Source organism: Miniopterus natalensis, chromosome 19 (assembly GCF_054644295.1).
Source record: "Miniopterus natalensis isolate mMinNat1 chromosome 19, mMinNat1.hap1, whole genome shotgun sequence".
Lineage (NCBI taxonomy): Eukaryota > Metazoa > Chordata > Mammalia > Chiroptera > Miniopteridae > Miniopterus > Miniopterus natalensis.
In genome coordinates this window covers 34,194,495-34,211,313 of record NC_142099.1, presented here as the reverse complement: position 1 = coordinate 34,211,313, position 16,819 = coordinate 34,194,495, and the positions used below count along the sequence as shown (strand labels likewise).

At 45.7% G+C, this 16,819-nt stretch overlaps 1 long non-coding RNA gene and 1 other non-coding gene across 4 annotated transcripts in view; both read right to left on the bottom strand.

Annotated features, from left to right (window-relative positions):
• The window catches only part of LOC148090950 (uncharacterized), a 73,322-nt gene that overhangs the window by 30,891 nt on the left and 25,612 nt on the right, over window positions 1–16,819 (bottom strand). For 2 of the 3 annotated variants that reach the window (XR_015716122.1, XR_015716123.1), the window contains exon 1: window positions 1,079–1,158. The exons of the other annotated variant lie outside the window; for it this stretch is intronic. This is a non-coding gene — a long non-coding RNA (uncharacterized LOC148090950). Of the gene's footprint in view, window positions 1–1,078; window positions 1,159–16,819 lie in introns of those variants that run through there. 3 annotated transcript variants of the gene reach the window in all.
• TRNAR-UCU (transfer RNA arginine (anticodon UCU)) lies at window positions 959–1,032 on the bottom strand. Its single transcript has one exon. It is a non-coding gene; the product is annotated as a tRNA-Arg (tRNA).

Genomic DNA, 16,819 nt, shown 5'->3' with positions numbered 1-16,819 from the left:
CTCAGCAGTGGAAGGGAAGACATGCCTCCCCGGATTTCCTGGGTTCACGGGAGGTGAAGGTCAGTCCCTGGCTTGGGTGACACCCTCTAGCTAACCGGCAGGCAGCAGGCTGCAATACGCAAGGGGCAGAGAGCCAGGCCAGCCCAAACTAGAGACCCAGGCTCCCTCCTGATCTTGCCCAAGGTGAGGCAGGAAAAGAGAGCAGAAGTGAACGGGGCATGAGAGAGGTGGTGAGAAGATGGCCTGTTGGAAACCAGGGATTGCAAAAATGACATTTGGATACAGCCCTCAGAACTTGCCCTGCAAACAGGAAAAGCTGCAAACTTTTCACAGCAGCGAGCATTTAAGCATAAGACCTTTGGGTTTCCCGGGACGAGTCACCTGCCCCTGGCGCTCAGTGCGCTGCTGTGTAGCGTCCCACTGAGACAAAGAGCAGCGGCTACAGCTCAGCCTGCAGGTGAGGAGGCGGAAGCCCCAGTGACGCGAATGCACAGGTGACAAGGACAGCACCAGAAATCACCCCCGCGTGACCCCGTCCCTCTCCTGACCTGTCCAGTCAAGGTGGCGGCTACCTTAGAGGACAGCTGGGCATTTCCTCACCGGCACATGGTGCAATCTGCCTTTCTGTGCTTTCAGAGGCAAACCATTCTGGTCCCAGAACCGGTGGCCCGGCATCCCGGCCACTGTGGACCAGCGATTCCCGCCGAAGCAGAAGATGCAGTGGCTGTGTCGTTCAGGCTGAGCAGAGACGCGGCCGACGTCTGGGCCTCGCCCACAGTGAGACTCGGGGAGGGAGGGGCAGGGAATGAATGGAGGAAATCATGGGAGAGAGGGGAGGCCCAGGATTCCCAAGCAAAGGGGCTTCCTTCCTCGGCCCCAGAGCCTCCAGGGAGGGATAAATATAATTACGAGCCCAGCGTGACAGCATAAAAATTAAAAGGGGAACTCGCCAGGTGACCATCTCTGCCGGGACTCGAACCCGGAACCTCTGGATTAGAAGTCCAGCGCGCTCGTCCATTGCGCCACAGAGACCTCACCACTTCCACAGCATCAGCACCAGAACTGAAAAAGCACATACCTTCTGCATCACAGAGCCATCTCAGCATCCTGCCCGCTCCGCGGGCGGGGACCCGGGCGGCTGGAAAACCTGGCGCGGAGGCCTCGCGGCCGGCGCCGGCGGGCTCTCCTCCCTGCCGCGGGGTCCTCGGGTCCTCGGGGCACTGGGGGACGGGGGGCCCTCTCCCAGCCCGAGTCCCTGGCCGCGCGGGACAGCTGGAGCCTCTGCTGCGCCCCGCCGCGCCCCTGAGGGCGGGACGGGGCACGGGCTCAGCATCCCCGCGCCGGCCCGCGGAGCCCGGCGAGCGCCGCCCCTCCCACCGCCGCAGCCGCCCGGTCGGCTCTCGGAGGGGCTGGGGATTCGGGAAACCCTGGGCCCGCGAGGCGAAGGAGCCGCTCGGTCAGGAGACAGCGGGAAGCCGGCCCAGGCTGCGGGGGGCCGGCTCGGGGCTCGCCCTGTTCTCGGCTCGGAGAGCTGTGCTCGCCAAGCCTGGGAAGAGGTGCTGGGAGCCCGAGATGCTCCTTCAGCATCTTCACGTGGATGAAGGGTGCGGGAGGAGACAGAGCTGTGGCGAGTGTGTGTACAGAGTGTGCGTGTGTGTGTGTGTGTGTGTGTGTGTGTGTGTGTGTGTGTGAGAGAGAGAGAGAGAGAGAGAAAGAGAGAGAGCGCGTGAGCTTGCATACCGGGAGGAGGGGTGAGAGTGGCAGCTCCCTAATGAAATGCAGATGGCCCTCACTCAGCCCTCTAAGAATACCTGTTTCCCCTCCCCCTGCCTTCCCTAGCTCCAAGCCTGTCACTTTCCTTCCCAAGGCTGCCTCCCTTAAAGAATGAGGATTTCTCAGCTGCCTGGGCTTGCTAGAGGCTTCCTAGGAAAATCAAAGTGACCATCCTTTCATAACCATACACAGGGGTGGGCAAGTGTAGGTTTCCAATTGTAATACAAATAAATAATGCAGTAATTCATAAATAATAATACAAGAATAAACTCTGTGTTTCCTATACTCACAACTGTAAACTTACTTTTGCCCACCCCTGTATAAAGGCCTTCATAGCAGCAGCCCAGATCCAAAAAAATAGTTCCTATTTTTAAAAGCTTCCTAGAGAAGACAAATCCACAATCACTGTTGGCTATAGGTTCCACTATGCCAGTTCTTATGAATGCCTAATCTAAGTCCTTCTTACCTCACCTTCAGCTCATTTATTTTTCCTATTTGATTCCCAGATACATCAAGAGACAGTTGTCCTCTATGTTCCAATGACAATGCATTAATTTAAAGACTTCGAGTCAGCATTCACCACAGCAATCCCACTCAAAAGGTTACAATAAAAGCAGAAAGCTGGCTTGGACTCCCTCTTCTTTCACAGTGTGTGCTTCTATGGCCCACAGCTCTGGACACCGCCAACCGACTTCAATAGTAACTCGAAATAGTTCTTTGTAACCTGTGAGACCAGGTGACGGCCAAGTGAAGAGCAATTGGACAATATGAAGAGCTTCATTTGAAAGATCTTTAAAGACCCTTCTAACTCTAAGACTATATTCACAATATCTCACACTTCCCTACCCATTCATATAGCCCCAAGAATGAGCTCTGAGAGAACAGGACCAAAGTGATTCAGTCAGGTTGGAATGCAAGGAGGAGACTCGGACATCTGGGGAAAAGCAGATTCTCCACCAAACACGCCTCCCATCTAGGACCTAGACAGGAGCTCAGAAAAGTAAAACCGATGGTGTATATAATAAACCTACAACAAGGAAACACAGAATAGACCTTTCTTAGCACATTTACCCTAGGCAACTCCAAGAAGCTGGCACAGAGAACACAGTGCTAGCCAGAGATTGTATTGCTTTGAGTGCCTACTAACAAGGTGTTGGTTAAATAAATTGTCAGGAGGTCCCTGTGGCTGTAAAGGGAAGCTCAGCTCTACAGGCCACCCATGAACCACTCGAATGCAATTCAAGTTCTCAGGACACTTCCCACCGGGCGTGCTCGATGTTCTCTCTGACGCAGACACATGCCCTCTGCTTTTCATAAAGGTATTGTCCTATATCTAAGAAATCTATTAGACCAAGTTTTGCCCAAAGCTTCATTGTCTCTTAAGAGATCATCTGTTCTCTACAAGCTGAATGAAGAGGCAGCTTCAGTCCCTCCAGCAGCTTCATTCATTGTTTGCAACGCTCTCACTTGGCATTGGGGATGCAATAATAAAAGGTAAAAAGTGACACAGTCCCACCCTCAAGGATCCTGCATGTAAATTCAAATGTAGCAACTACTCTGAATGACATATGGAAGAAATGACAGCGTTAATCTTGCTGTCCACCAAATAAGGTGTCAATTTTCCAAGATAACACCAAGACCTAACTCTGGAAGCAGAAAGGCCCAGCTTCCACAGCAAGCTGTGCAGCTTGCTTGCTTCAAAACCCTGAGAAAACAACTTCTCAATCTTCCCTCTCCACGTCACAAACTGGGGGCAATAATAAATGCTATTCATAAAGATTAGCTGAGACTTCGAGGCACTAGGTGCTGTCCCCTTCCTTCCTCTGTTCCATCAGTTACAATTCTTGACTATCGCCTGGGTTGCCCCTTTCTTCTTAAACAGCCTTCCTTTATCTTTCCCTCATCCTTCCACACCCACCACCTTTTCCCACAACAGAAACCTCTCTATTGTAGCAAAAAACACCCTTCTTCAACAAGTTTTTCCAGGACCCCTTATATTACTAATCTGTATCAACGAAAGTACTCTGGACATTGTCCAAGGGCTTTTTTTCAAATAAGAGATGTCTCTCTGGCATCCCTTGTTTCACTTTATCATCCATAAATCAGATAAAGCTTCTTGATAAGTGAGAGTAATGCCTCTAAACTAGGTTTTCAATTTAAAAATAAGGGGGGAAACAATCAAAGAAAGCGGAAGTTTTAAAGGGGCAGGAAAGTGGAAGTCGAGCCATTCAAAATGATGGAAGACAGCGCATCTTTTCCTTTTAAACTAGGTATGTCATTTGTGTTCATGTAAACCTTTAACAAGGTAAGTACAATCCCCCTCCAAAAACTTTTTGTACTGATTTAATTCTCCAAAGATCTGTAACTCAAACATTACTCGTGCTACTAGCTGAATACCAGCCTTTGACCCCGCAGACACTCTGGTGATGCTCCTTCATTATTTCACTCATAAAGCATTGCCGGGATACGTATGACAAATGCCAAAAAAGTCTCCTGTTGGCCCAGAAACAAAAACTATTAAATCCCACATCCTGCTATGGTCCTACTCACAGCTTCCCTAAAGGTACAAACTAGTCCATGCTCTGAGGGGGTTTTTTGAAAAAAAAATAAATAAATTTTTTTTCCAATTACAGCTGAGATATGATATTAGTTTCAGGTATACGACATAGTAATTAGACACTTATATAACTTACAAAGTTATCACCCAATAAGTCTAGTACCCACCTGATACCATACATAGCGATTACAATATTACTGACTATATTAAACTAGTCCGTGTTTTAAACACTAAATGGAGTAAGAGAGTAAAGTAGTCATTTGGATAACATAGTTCTTACATACTATACTTTATCTCTCAGTCCCTACAGTGTCCCAAACCTTATTTTTTAAGATGTCAATTCTTTTTTTCTTTTAGATTTTGTATCAATTTTATTTTCCAGTTACAGTTGATATTCAACATTATTTTATATTAGTTTCAGGTGTACAATACAGTGCCAGCACCTACACAATTTAAGAAGTGATTCCCCACGACGAGTGCAGCACCTACCTGGCACCACACCGTCACCACAACACCATCGACTGTACTCCCTGCGCTATGCCCCCTTGTCCCATCCTCATAACTATTTTGTAACGATGGGTGTGGGGTCCCAAACCTTACTGAAATCCTCTAGAAATGGGAAGAAGTGAGGTAATCCAGATGGGTCTTAGAATTAAGCCAAAGGAGAACAAACACAGGGCCCATTTTGCTTTAATCCTCACATCCTGCTTTCAGAAATCACTATAGGCCTAGCCCAGCCCAGCTGGTCACCCAGGCCTGCCAGACCTCCCCTAGAGTAAACTAGAACCAGCCTGCCTCAAAGGGGGCTAGGCCTCCAGTGACCAGGAAAGGCCACAACAGAGTCCACACAGAGGTCGGCCCCCTAAGAAAACCCGAGGAATGGTGAAGAATCTGGAGACAGCGGCTTCCTTATCTGTTTGTCTCTCTCAGCCTTTTCTAGAAAACTCTCGAGAGAATTCTAGAGTGGGTCTCCAAGGATATGAATTCTCTCTTTGCTCAAGAAGGGCGAGGAAGCTATGAGCGTTTCACTAAAGGAGAGGCAGTGGGTGATCGTGTCCCACCAAATCTTTCTGGGAATCGGGTGGGAAAGGTGCCCCTGCCTCACCCTCACTCCCCCACAGATGGCACTACCGTTCTTGCTGCCTCTCAAATCCAACACTCTCCTCTTTCCAGTCCAGGCTGCCCTCGCCCCGCCCCTAACTCCGGGCCCCGCCCCCTCGGGTGTTCAGCACTAGCTCCGGGTCCCGCATCTCGCTGTCTCTTCTTGCTTCTCCATCAGCTTCCCCTCCCTCAGGGTGCGTGGCCCTTAGTCATTTCCTCATTTCAGATGCTCCCCCCTCCTGCCCACGCCTCTCCTCATTCTCGCCCATTTCACTTCTCCCACATTCTGCCGCTGACATTCCCTAACCCTTCCCCATCCAGTCCCTAGCCTCTGTAATGCTCAGCGTCTTGGCCATTTCCCCATCTGTTTTCATCTGAGATCCATCCCTTCCAAACACTCCTCCTGCAGCTACAGCTCCTCTTGGTCTCTGCTCCCCTGAGAGGAAATCTTCAGGGCTCTCCGAGTTTCCCAGGTGTCCAAGCCCCTCTGCCTTTACACTCAATAATGCTACTCTGTCAGCTGGCTTCAGAATCTTGATATTATCATTTCTTCACCCTCAAACCTTCTTTTTCTGTCTGCCAAATTTCATTTTCCATACCCCTTTACTTTGCCCCAATTCTTTTGGTTCAGATCTCTCCTCCTTAAATATTCAGCCTCTACTACTTGTTTTTCTAAATCTTCTTCCACCCAGTCCATATGGTACCAGATTCCCAGCTATGTGATGTTTACCTCCATGCATCTTGGGATCTTTCTGACTCTATAACACACATGTATCTATCTTACCTTTTTAACCTGGGACTCTATGCATTACTGGCTTTAAAACTGGAAGGGCCTGAACAGGGCCCTCCTAACCCCTATGGAATCTAGTTGCCATGGAAATGGGCTGGAAACCAGGCTCCTTAATCTTCACAGTCACCACAGAGCCTCTTGCTTTTCTTTCTTTATCTTTTGTAATATATCTTTATTGATTTCAGAGAAAGGAAGGGAGAGGGAGAGAAACATCAGTGATGAGAGAGTCATTGATGGGCTGCCTCCCGCACACCCCCTGCTGGGGATCGAGCCTGCAACCGGGGCATGTGTCCTGACCGGGAATCGAACCAGGATCTCCTGGATCAGTGGTCGCTGCTCAACCAACTGAGTCATGCCGGTTGGACGAGCCTCTGGTATTTAAAGGGGCAGAAACTCTAGGCCCAAGGCCAAAGAATTAAAAGATGAATCCTTAAGGAGTCAATGATTCTATGATCAAGGGTCAAGGGATTCAAGAACATTGTTTTTGCCTGATATTGGGAGAAAATGGGGCTTTCTTTCTCTCTTGCCTACCTCAGCTCCACTTCCCATTCTACCTGGAAGGAGACTTGAAGAGAACATAATAAAGCAGACCCTGTAACGGCCAAAGAAGACGTGTTCATCTTTTACAGGCAATAGTTTAAACAAAAAGTATGACCGTGAAGTGTTCAATCCAGATATTATACTTGTCCTTACATAGGAACCTCTGACAGACAAGTCAAGGCAAGATGACAATTTATCCTACACAGCAGCCGGTCACTGTCTACACAGGACTGGGCCTTCTAAATCCTGTCCTAAAGAACATTCAGTCCCCACACTGAAAGCAGGGTCAGGATTAGGCGGAAGCATTTGACCTTGAGTAAACCACTTAATCTCCTTCAGGCTCAGATTCTCCTTGTTTAAAAGGTTATAGATAAATTGCAAGGTCCTTCCTCACACTGTCTACAATTCTAAGAAATAGTATTAGCAGTAGTCATAACGATGATAGAAGTATTTTAAATTCTTTCTCTCATTTTATCATCAGAACTACCCTAGTTTGTAAAAAGAGTGACTATGATTATGCTTTCACAAAAGGGAAACCTTGATCAAAGACATTCAAGTGGTTTCACAAAGTCACCCGGTTTGGAAGTGGTGGGCTGAGGAGAGCCACCAGCACAGAGTTCTGACCACTGTCGCCAGTCCGAGCAAGTGTCCCACAGAAGGCACTCACTAAGAGATACTGGCTACCTCATTATGATTTGTCTCAAGAAGTGAGATTTTGAGACTTTTCCTTACAAGTCTCTTCCCTGCCTTTGCAAAACATAGAGAACTGATGTCCAGATAAATAAAACGACTTGTTCAAGGTCAGTCGGCTAGTCACTCGCAAAGCTGGTACTCGGTTCCAGGTTTCCTGACTCTTACCTCAGTGCTCATTTATCCCACCATACTCCCACCAAATCACTCCTGAACACCCACTATAGTCTCTATGCACAGTGCAGGGAAGAAGAGGGTGCGGGAGAGCAAAATGCTTAGTATTCAGTCTTGGCTGATAAATGAGAAAATTGAAATAGATCAAATAACCTTTTCCTGGAATCACTGAATGCTCAAAATGGAAAAAAGATTTTAAAATAATTAAGTCTCAATTTTAACCTAATGTCATCAGTTGAATTTTTATCATATACTCTAATTACTTGTACAAATAAAAAAAAAAAACTAGTTTGAAAATTAAATTGATAATGCTAAGTGGGTGAATGTTTGCACTTTACTTTCCATATTTCTGCAGTCTATAATTTTTGTCAAGCTTCTCCATCTATAATTGCATAGATTAGTAAACTCATACTCATAGAAATTAAATTACTTATCCAGTATTACAAAAATAGACTAACTGTTATGGTCCAATTGGCAAGCTACAGACTTTACATTCAAGACAGACCAAGGTTTGAATTCCGGCTCTACAACTTACTGTGTGATAATGCACCAAAGGCTCCCAAACAAACTCTGAGGCTCAGATGCTCATTTGATTTTAAAAATTCACACCAGGAATAATGCCTACCTTGTCAGGTCTCTATAAGTAATAAATGAGCTTAAGGGTGAAAAGATTCTTGGTTAACTAGTGCCTGGCAGTCTCTGTTTTTACAGAGAGCAGGTTATGCTCAGGCTCTTTTCCTTTACCCCTCACCCACTCCTCAAAGGACTTCAACTTAGCTAATGCTAAAATGTTCTCACTAAAGTCACCAATAGCTTCCTAATCATCAAATTCCATAGCCTCACTTCTCCTTTCTGCAGTAATTCTCACTGGCAACCACACCTTCCTTCCCGAAATGTTCATCCCTCTGGTTTCTCTGACAAACACTGCCCTCTTCTATCTTGTCTCCTATTTCTCTGCCCCATATTATCAGTCTCCTTCACCGGCATTTCTCTTTCTTCTTAAATATAAGTGCTGCAAAGAGCTGTATTTACCAGACTGCCAGCCAGAACGTTAACAGCATTTTTATGTTATTAACTAGAAAAGAAATGATAGGACAGGCCATGATAGGATAGGACGGGATAGGACAGGATAGAGTAGGACAGGACAGAATAAATAAAGAAAACAACAGAAGCATGCCCTGTTCCATAAATGTTTGTCTCAGGTACACACACATGTATTTGTGTGGATAGGTGTGCTCTCAATTGACTTCTTCTGTAGGTCAAAACACTGCCGTAAAGTGTGCATTGGCTCCCTTCTATTTTCTCCCTGAATGATCTTAAATATCAGCACACCACACATTACCAACTATGAGTGGAAACTCTCATATCTGTACCTGAAAACCAGGCATCTCACCTAAAAGCCAGATTGCTTTATTTAGCTGACTTGACGTAGCCATCCCTCTATGATTCACAGGCATTTCAATTATAAGATGTACAAATCTGAACTTATATTTTCATAAAATTTATTTATGATAGAATCATAAATTTCCCTTTTTATTTCCATAATTCTACTTTTTTATTTCCATAATCCCACTAATTTAGTTAATGGTAGCACCACCCAGCAACTCATTTATTAATTCATTTATTCCACAAACCCATAAACATGTGGTATATATATCAAGAAATGTGCTAGGCATTTGAGACACAAAAATAATAAAGACATCATATCTGCCCTCAATAACATCAGTCAGAAACATAAAATAAATAGAATCATAAAGCAAAGTTGCCCAACTGTAGAGACACATCAAACATACTATAATGACAAAGAACATGAGCAAACTAACCCAGTCTGAGGACTCTAGGAAAGTTTTCTAGAGCTACAGGCTTAACCAAGGTTTCAAGTAAGAACAGTTGTTAACCTGAGGGCAGAAAACAAGAGGCTGAGGTAAGGAGGGTGTGCATGTGTGTGCACATGTGCGCATGTGTGCACGTGTGCGTGTGTGTGTTGGGGAAACTGAGGAAGAAAGACACTCTAAGAAGAGGGAGCGGCAAGAGCAAAGATGTAGCAGAAGCCATCTGGTTTGTAAGAAACTACAAGAAATGAGGAGCTGCTGAAGCCCGAAGTCCCAGGCAGGAGCAACAATGTGCCTAGAAAGACCAGCCCACGAGACCTTCATATATCACGTAAAAGGCCTTCGACTTTAATCCTGCAGGAGATGAAGAGACAGTGAAGGATTTTAAGGAAGGGAGAACTATGACTTTATTTGCATTTTAGACAGATTGCTCTGGTTGCAGCATGCTGAATAATTTCAAGAGGGCTCTTGAGGAGGCTTTCCAGTGGTCAAGGTAAGCTATAATGGAGATCTGGACTCCAGTAATAGAATCGGCTCTACAACAGTCAATTGGAAGATGATTGATTTGACATAAACAGTATTAGAGAGAAAGAATTGGTCATCCAGTCACTTAAGCTGGAAACATGAGGCCTGTCAAACTCCTTCCCTCACCTTTATTCTCCAAAATTAATCAACTACAGAGTCCTATCAATTCTGCCCATCACTTTCCATTTCTATTGCTTTGGCATAGTTCAGATAGTTCATCCTTTGTAAACAGAGCAATTTAAATATTTTAAATACCCCTCACTTGTCTACCTGCAAACATTCCTGTTGTCTTCTTACCAATCTGCCATACCACAAACAGAACAATTGTGATTCTTCTTAAAGGCAACTCCACTCAATGTTTGTCCATCCATTGCCCAGAGAAGAGCCTGGAGGCCATCTAGGGTCGGATGCTTGCCTCTCTCTTCTTTTTTTCAATCCTCACCCGAGGATATTTTTTCCATTGCTTTTCAGAGAGTGGAAGGGAGAGAGAAACATCAATGTAAGAGAGACACATCGATTGGTTGCCTCCCGCACGTGCCCTGACCATGGCCAGGGATCGAGCCTGCAATCAAGGTGTGTGCCCTTGAGCAGAATCCAACCTGAGACCCTTCAGTCCTCGGGCAGAGGCTCTAACCACTGAGCAATAGGGGCTAGGGATCCTTGTCCCTCTTTTCAATTTCATTTATTATTATCTCCCACTCCCACCCCTGGTCTTAAGTTATGCAATGCCAAAGTAGTTACAGTTCCCCACAAAAATTGTTCTGGTTCCATGGTGCCCTGCCTTCGTAGGAGACAGTTCCTCTTTCTGGAATGCCCTTCTCTTCCCGCCCTCACATGTCTGGAAGACAGCTACTCCTCTTTGAGGGTTCAGCTCAGTCACCTCATTTTCTATATCTTCCCTGACATCCACCATAACCTAAGCAGATTGGATCACACCCATCTTCACACCGTTACACACCCTGTGCCTGTGGCTATGGGAGCACTGAGAACACTGTGTTGCAGTCAATTTTGTGCATGTCTGTCTCCTCCCAGTCGGTGAGCAACTTCAGTTCCTTCTACCCTTGCCAATCTGAGAGACTAGAACAGATCTCTGTCTCCCAAGCCCAGAGATGGTTCCATAATACCACAATTATTTATTTTTATAATGGAAATATTAGATGGAAACTGTTAAAATGACACCCAAGGATTTGAGACTTCTGCTGCTGCTCTGCCTCAAAGTGGTAGTTGAAACATTCATCTTCCTCCAGTCTACTGAATATGTCCTGTTAGATGGGTTCCCATAAGCTTAAACTCAACATAGTTCCAACAACACTAACCTTCCTCCATCCTAAAATACTACACCCCCCAAAATGATTCTCCTGGCTTCACTGTTCCTTTCCATGTTTCAGCATTTTCCAAGGCAGTCACTCAAGCCCCCAAGCTGAGAGCCCCTTTGCCTTCTCCCTCCCCCTGGCTTCCCATAACCAACATTTGATGTTGCACCTCCTTTCTTTCCCAGTGCTCCTGCCTTAGCGCAGGACTGTTTGACTTTGTTCCTGGATTTCTATAATCATTCTTTGACAGACGTCCTTAGATAAACTTTGAAAAAATATATTTTAGTCATGACATAAGCATATGATCACTTTAAAAAATTAAGCATATAATATAAACAATTATAGCCTCCTCTTATGCCTTAACTCTTATTCCCGCCTCAGGAATAATAATTTCCCCCCCAAGTTTAACATGTATCTGAATAATAGTGTTATTGGGAACACTGGGGTGTCCCCTTTCCCCACTGAGTGCTGGGGGTGGACTCCTTACCATATCTCGAGAAAAAGAATTTTCTGAGACTTGCACAGGAGGATGACTGATTTTTATTTGCATAGAATTAAATCCCTGGGTTTCCAAAGTCCCATTTCCCTTAATCCAGTCCCGGAAGAAGTGTACTGGCGTTTCAGTAGAGCTAGAAGCAAAGCCAGTGTCCAGGGTTTCCATTCCATGTTGTAGCTGGGTCCAGTTCAGCTTCAGGCTAGTTACAGTCCATTAGTTCATCGTATGGGCTGTGGACCCCACACAATGGCAGGGGAGCCAAGAGAGTGTACCCCCTAAAACAAGAGTCCCAAGAGAGCACAAGAGAGCTAACTCCTTTGTTTAGGAGATTAAATATCCCAAATTTTGTGCCCTTGCACTGGCCACACCTATTCTTGTCAATGGCCTGTTCCCAGGGGTGACTGAGAGGCAAGTACCTTCCCTATGTCACCCCAACTTTACTGGGCAAGCTTCTAGCTCCTGTCAGTTGGACCCCTAGGGAGTGTCCAGTTGTAACTTCCTGGCAAAGCTGCCCAAATGACATGCCTACAATATTTGGCCTTCCCTTTGCTCCTTTCCTGTTATTAATAACTAGGTTAATTACAATGGTATCAATCAGATAGTATCAAGTGCCTACTATGTGCGAGGCACTATTCGAATCACTTTAAATAGATTAATTTATTTAAGCCTCATCGTACAATGTACTGTTATGATCTTCACTTCCATCCAAGAAGAGTAAAACACTGAGAGGTGAAGCGTCTTGCCCAAGGTCCTACCGCCAGGAAGCACCTATTCAGTCACTAAACACGCATTCACATGTATACAGAATGTAGCATATGCAGATGTATGTTATAAACACGGCCTTTCCCCCCTATTTTAGGCAAAAGGGATAATAGTCTGTGTGTTTATTTTCTTTGTATTTTCCATCACCAATATATCTTGTTGGCACATATAGATTTACCTCATCATTTTTAATGGTTAGGTGCTATTACAAAGTATGAAAATAGTTTAATTTACTTAACCAATTCACTACTGATGGATATTTAGGTTTGTTGTGGGTGGCGGGGAGGGCACCAGGTGTTAGACCGGTGGGGTCACACTGGACCTGGGTTCAGCAACCTTGGTACTTGGGTTCTGGTTAAGAAAGAATTCAAACTACAAGAGAACATTTATTTATAAAATTACAGAGGTAGAAGCAATTCCTAGAAGTATTGGGCTTAGGAAATAAGTTACGGAGGCAAAGGAAAGGTCCTTGGAGCTTGGAAGTGAGGGAGGTAATGGTAATGCTCCTGGGGGGGAGGGACTACCGGGGGAGGGCGAGGGAAGGGCAGAGCTTTCTCCAGGGAGGGAGAGCACTGAGTCCTCTGTCTCACTGGTTTTAAGGGTGGAGAGCTTAGGAGAGATCCCAGGGGAAGATCTGAATAGAATATTCAGCAGCTTTCCAGGCGTGTCCTTTCAGTATCTAGGTCTCCACTGATTGATTGGTTGGTGCCAGGGCAGGGGGTCATTATCCAGTGCGGCTGATCCTGAGGTCAGCCTTGGGGTTGCTGGTCTGGTTTTGTTGCTTTTCTGGGCCTGGAGCTGAAATACAACTGAGGCCCAGAAGTTATCTCTAGGGAGGAAAGGTCAGAGGGTCCAAACCACGTGACCACTGATATGCTAGGGAAGAAAAGGCCACCCCGGGGGCAAGGTCCCACCCTACAATTGTCCGTTGCTAGGCACCTGGGGCTTGCCACCCTGATGACCTTCTGTACCTGGCCCATCTGCTCACATCTGCCTGCCTATCACAGGTTGTTTTCCATTTCTCACTTCCAGAAACAATGATGTCAGTTACCTCTATATATGTAAATCATGGCATTCATATGCGAATAGATCTATGGAACAGGTTTGTGGAAAAAGCACTGCTGGCATTTCCATATTTATTTTCCAAGGGAATGTTAGAATGGACTGGTCAAGTTTCATAAAATAAACTATTGGGATTTAGCATAGGATTGCATTGAATTTACAGATTAAGAGGAAGAGAGAATTAACATATTTACCGTACTGAATCTGAAGATTAATGTTTTAATACCAATTCAATCACATAACATACTGCTATGAAAACTTCCCCTCTGACATTAGGATAAAAATAAAGTTCTTCAGTGTCTGGTTTTCAAGTCTTGCCCTCTCAAATTTGGTTTAAAGCCACCTCACCAACTTTATTATCAAACAAATTGGTGTCCTTACTGTATCCTAAAAAGTCCTCCATTCCCCTTGCCAGACATGCTACACAATTAGGAGAGGGGCAAAGCCGATCGAGCCTTTTGTCCACTCATCTTCACTCTAAAGCACTGGCATTTCGGACTATCGATGGTCCACTTTTGGCAAGACAAAAATAGGTGTATTTTTCCTTATGAACGCAAAGGGATCTGACTTTGAGAGCAGAAGGAGGGCATTTCTATGATTAAATAACCAATGGCAGCATATTGCTTTTTCAGCATCCATAGGACAGAGAACTTGATGCTGAATAATTTAACAGATAATGGGATTTGAAACTTAGGGACCTTACGGGCATCCAAATTGTAAAAATGCATTATATGTTTCCTCCAGAATCTCTGGCAGATGAGATAAATATTAGAAAGAAATTCTTAGAACTGAGGTAATACTACCTGAGAAGAGGAGGCTGACATTACAAAGAGGTGCCACCTCACACCTGCTAGAGTGGCCATTACCACTAAGACAAGTAATAACAAGTGTTGGAGAGGCTGCGGAGAAAGGGGGCCTCACTCACCCCTGGCGGGGTGTAAATTAGTGCGGCCGCTGTGGAAAACAGGGTGGCGGCCCCTCCAAAAATTAAGGCCAGAACTACCGTGTGGCCCGGCAATCACTCTTCTGGGAATCTACATGAAAACAAATTGAAAACACTTGCTCGTAGAGTGTGTGTAGTCCTACATTCATTATGCAGCATTGTCGCAGTGGCCATGGCATGGGAACGGCCTAAGCGTCCTTGGACGGATGATTGGACAAAGAGGATGTGATACATACGTACACTGGAATGTCTCTCAGCGGTCAGAAAAGGTAAAATACTGCCATTGGCCACAGCACATTTGCATCTTGAGAACAACATGCTCAGTGAAATAAATCGGGTGAAGAAGGGCAAGAACCCTATGGCCTCACCCACCTGCGGAGATAAAACAAAAGGCAACAAACGGACAAACTCATAGATACAGGCCACAGAAAGGTGGTTTCCAGAGGGGACACGGGTGGAGGGAGGGCGGCGCGGGCGAAGGGCATCAAATATATGGCGTCTGCAGGAGATTAAACTTCGGATGGTGAGCACACAATGGAATATACAGATTATAAAAAAGTCGTACGCCTGAAATTTACATAATGTTATTAACCAATGCTACCCCAATCAATTTAATTTAAAAATTAAAAACAGAGCCATGTGTTAAAAATTAATTAGATGTAACATAAACAAAAAAAAGGTTTTATGGACTTGGTCTTAGCTCAGAGGAGTGGGGAGCTGGGCGGGCCAAGCAGCTGGGAAGAGGCTGCGTTGCGGCGAAGCGGCCACACCGAGGGAGCAGAGGATCAGGGATGGCGAGCGTCAGAGCGGCCAGCGGAGGGCAGCAGAGAGCAGGCTCAACCGGCGCCCGGCGCGAATGGACAATTTATTGGAACTTAAAACCTAGATCCAGGCAGTACTTCACATTCAGACGGTGGGCACAGAGCAAGACTCTGTGGTACCCCCACGGGGAGCAGGCCAGCACCTCTCACACAGGTGCCCCAAGGTGAAGGGGGCACGAATGTGCACCGATTTTTAAACTAGGAGCTTAGGATAAATGTCCTCATTTAATCTTCGCAGGGTGCCTGCAAAATAGACAAGAATAATGTCAATGTTTAGCAAACAGAAAAACTGACCTCAAGTAAAGGAAGTAGCACAGTCGGTATTCCAGTGCAGTGAGTCTAACTTCAAAATCCCCGCGTTCGCCTCTTCCACGAGCTGAGTGAGGAGTGCCCCTGGCAGCTGGGCGCAGACCCTGTTTACTTTCCTCAGAGCAGGACACAGGCATCCCTGGGACTTCACAGCCCCCCGACAGCAACTTCCCATGAAAGCAGCGAGAGTCCTAAATGTATCTGCTGCCATTTCAGGCTTAACCACAGAAATGGCAAAAGCAATGGCCGGCCTGAGGGGCATGTGCGCCTGCCAGGCGCGTCCACAAACGAGCCGTGGGATTGGAAGCTCTGGTGCAGATCTCATCAGGTGTCGCCCGGCTAGGGAACGCTAGTGCTAGCAAGCTCTGGGCTTGCCGGGAACACTACTCTAGTGCTAGCAAGCTCTGGGCTTAGGAAGATCTTAGGGCCAAAATGGACCACAGGTAACCACGAGTTAGCCAAAGAAATCAGATTTAAAAATCAAGAATAACAGAAAAACATACAAGAGGGCCTGACATAGCACCTCATGTCCAACTCATAGCCATCAACCTCACTCACCTACCAGGACCTGTTCTGAACCCAACTATCTATGGAAAAAGGATCAGAGAAGAGGTTTGGAAATGATAAAAGAACTGGCAGAAGGTTAACAATTAGGACACTTCATCTCTTATACAGGAGGTTGAGGGGCAATTTAATAACAGTATCAAAGCCTCTAGAGACACATCATTTAGAGGCCAGAGAAGAGAAAAAGGTATCTTCTTCCAGAAACCAGAGGGGAAAGCCCTAAATGGCAGTGGGGGTTATTTCGGGCCTAAGAAAAAAGTTCTTGATTGTAAAGCCAAAGGATGTGGACAGTCTTCTCCAAATGTGTCCCATTTCATGTTCTCATTCAAACACTTACTAAGCACCTATTACGTGCCAGGCCTTATGTGCAATATCCTTTTGGTTTCTGGCAATACAACTTTGAACAAAATTGAGGATACTTTTCTCACTGAGCCTGTGTTTACTGGGAAAGGGGTACAGGCAGCAAATAAACAAACAAAAGATAAATTATAAAGAAAATAGTAAAAAATAATAAGGTATTACAAGGGAATGAGAAGGCCTCTCCGAGGAGGTGACATTTTATTTATC